Here is a 3,535-nt window from a genome sequence, read left to right on the forward strand (position 1 = left end):
TGCCAACAACTTTGAACTAAAGCCACAGCTCATCACCCTTGTTCAGAACAACTGTTCATTCGGAAGAAGTGTTCAAGAAGATCTCAATCAACATCTAGCCACCTTCCTGATGATATGTGATACTGTGAAGTCTAATGGTGTTTATCCTGACACCTATAGACTGCTTCTATTCCCCTTCTCACTCAAGGACAAGGCATCTAAATGGCTGGAATCCTTCCCGAAGGAGAGCTTAACAACCTGGGAAGATGTGGTGAACAAATTCTTGGCGAGATTCTATCCTCCCCAAAGAATCAACAGGTTGAGAGCTGAGGTTCAAACTTTCAGGCAACAAGATGGTGAGACTCTATATGAAGCATGGGAGAGGTTTAAGGATCTGACAATAAGGTGCCCACCAGATATGTTCAATGAATGGGTGCAGTTACACATTTTCTATGAAGGTCTTTCTTATGAATCAAAGAAGGCAGTAGACCACTCATCCGGGGATCTCTGAACAAGAAGAAGACTATTGAAGAAGCCATAGATGTTATTGAGACTGTAGCTGAGAATGACTACTTCTATGCTTCTGAAAGGGGCAACACTAGAGGAGTAACGGAGCTAAACAATGTGGATGCACTGCTAGCTCAAAACAAGATGATCACCAAGCAGCTGGCTGACCTTACCAAGAAGATGGAGAGGAGTCAAGTAGCAGTAATCACCACCTCAACAGCAGCTCAAGAAAGAGTGAATGAAGAAGCAGAGGGTGATCAGGAACAAGCCAATTACATTGGAAATCCACCTAGGCAGAACCATGACACATACTCCAAGACTTATAATCCTGGTTAGAGGAACCACCCAAAATTTGGGTGGGGAAATCAACAAGACCAAGGCTAAGATCAGAGACGCCACAACCCCAACAACAATGCAGCTCACCAACATTCCACACAGAGATCATATCAACACCCACCTAACAACACACCTCAACATCCATACCAAAGCCAAAATGGCCCTTCTCATCCCTCCAATCTCAACTCACCATCATCGGAAGAAAGACTATCAAGGATTGAGACTCTACTTGAAGGCATATGTAAGGAGGTCCAGGACAGTAAAGTGTTCTGAGAGGAAGTGCGGTCCAATATGCTGAATCAAGATGCTGCATCAAGAAACTTGAGACACAAATTGGCTACCTATTCAAGCAAATTCCCAGCCATAACCTGTGCAGCAACACCAACCCAAACCCAAGAGAGGAATGTCAGGCCATCACCCTCAGAAGTAGAAAAGAATTGAAGGAAATTCCTAAGAATTCACAAGAGAAGAACTCAGATGAAAGGAAAGAGGAGCGAGATGAAGTCCAAATTCCCATTCTCAGTTCACAGTAAAAAGGAGAAATGCTGAAGCTAGACGTCCCAAAGGCTCCATACCCTCAGGAATAAAAAAAGAGGGGGGGGGGGGACGACAACCAGTTCTTAAGATTTTTGGAAATCTTCAAGAAACTACAAATCAACATACCCTTTGCTGAAGCAATAGAGCAAATGCCGCTCTATGCCAAGTTTTTAAAGGAATTAATGACTAAGAAGAGAAGCTGGAAGAGCAATGAGACTGTGATACTCACCGAAGAATGTAGTGCCATCATTCAGCACAAACTACCCCAGAAATTGAAGGATCCTGGGAGTTTCCAAATCCCTTGTATTATAGGGGAAATCACAGTGGAAAAGGCTCTGTGTGACTTAGGAGCCAGCATAAATCTGATGTTAGTAGCTATGATGAAAAAAATGAGGATTGAGGAGGCTAAGCCAACAAAAATGGCCCTACAACTGGCAGACCGATCGTTCAAGTTTCCTCATGGCATAGTAGAAGATTTGTTGGTAAAGGTAGAAGATTTCATCTTCCCAGCAGACTTTGTAGTGCTGGATATGCAGGAGGAAGCCAAGGCCTCCATCATCCTGGGGAGACCGTTCTTGGCCACTGCTGGAGCTGTCATCGACGTTCAAAAAGGTGAACTCACCCTGAGATTACACAATGAAAAGATGACATTCAATGTATTCAAGGCCATGAGTTACCCATCAAAACCATTGGGAGAATGTATGAGGTTGGATTCACTGGAAGATGTAATACAGGAGATTTTTGAAGAGGAAGAACTTGAAGGGTTAATAGAGGAGGAATCAACATCTAGCGAAGAGGCTGCAACAGCAGAGATTCATATACAGGGTGCACCAAGGGAAGAGAATGAAAAGATAGAAGCATCCCAAACTTGAACTCAAAGCACTGCCACCCACTCTCAAATATGCATACTTAGGAGAGAGTGAAAGTTACCCAGTAATTATAAACTCATCCCTTAGCCGAGATCAAGATGATGAATTACTCCAAGTATTGCGAAAGCATAAGGATGCCATTGGATAGACCCTCGCTGACCTGAAAGGAATCAGTTCGGCCATATGCATGAATAAGATACTATTGGAAGATGATGCCAAACCATCCATTCAACCCCAAAGGAGGCTGAATCCAGTCATGAAGGAAGTGGTACATAAAGAAGTTATGAAGTTATGGCAAGGAGGGATAATTTACCCGATCTCCGACAGCCCATGGGTCAGCCCCGTGCAAGTTGTCCCAAAAAAGGGAGGAATCACTGTAGTCCCCAATGAGAAGAACGAACTAATCCCTACAAGGACCGTCACAGGATGGCAGATGTGCATAGACTACAGAAAACTCAATGAAGCTACAAGAAAAGATCACTTCCCCCTTCCTTTCATGGATCAGATGCTGAAAAGACTTGCAGGACATGCATGTTACTATTTTCTCGATGGTTACTCAGGATATAACCAAATAGTGGTTGATCCTAGAGACCAAGAGAAAACCTCATTCACTTGCCCATATGGAGTGTTTGCCTACAGGCGCATGCCATTTGGGCTATGTAATGAACCTGCAACTTTCCAACGCTGCATGCTCTCCATTTTCTCAGATATGATAGAAAAATTCATTGAAGTCTTTATGGATGACTTTTCGGTATTCGGAGATTCCTTCCCTAATTGCCTAAATCACTTGGCCCTGGTATTAAAAAGATATCAAGAGACCAACTTGGTCTTGAACTGGGAGAAATGTCACTTTATGGTGACAGGGGGAATAGTTCTTGGCCATAAGGTTTCTAACCGAGGCATTGAGGTAGACAGAGCTAAGGTGGAACTCATTGAAAAATTACCCCCACCAAGTGATGTCAAGGCAATTAGGAGCTTTTTAGGGCATGCCGGCTTTTACAGAAGGTTTATTAAAGATTTTTCAAAGATAGCCAAACCCTTAAGCAATCTCCTTGTATCTGATACACCATTTGTCTTTGATGAAAAATGCATGCTAGCATTCGAAAACTTGAAAAAGAGGCTGTCCTTTACCCCTATCATTTCCCCACCTGATTGGAACTTACCATTTGAACTGATGTGTGATGCATCTGATTTTGCAGTAGGGGCAGTGTTAGGGCAGAGGAAAGATAACTTAGTCCATGTGATATCTTATGCCAGCAAAGTCCTCCATGACACTCAAAGAAATTACACTACCACTGAAAAGGAGT

The 3,535-nt window shown here is 43.1% G+C and overlaps 1 non-coding gene across 1 annotated transcript; it reads right to left on the reverse strand.

Annotated features, from left to right (window-relative positions):
• Window positions 1–295: 295 nt before the first annotated feature.
• Window positions 296–402, reverse strand: LOC112774899 (small nucleolar RNA R71). Its single transcript, XR_003189354.1, has one exon. It is a non-coding gene; the product is annotated as a small nucleolar RNA R71 (small nucleolar RNA).
• Between the last annotated feature and the right edge of the window lie 3,133 nt (window positions 403–3,535).

The sequence above is a fragment of the Arachis hypogaea genome, chromosome 18, assembly GCF_003086295.3.
Source record: "Arachis hypogaea cultivar Tifrunner chromosome 18, arahy.Tifrunner.gnm2.J5K5, whole genome shotgun sequence".
In the NCBI taxonomy this organism is placed as follows: domain Eukaryota; kingdom Viridiplantae; phylum Streptophyta; class Magnoliopsida; order Fabales; family Fabaceae; genus Arachis; species Arachis hypogaea.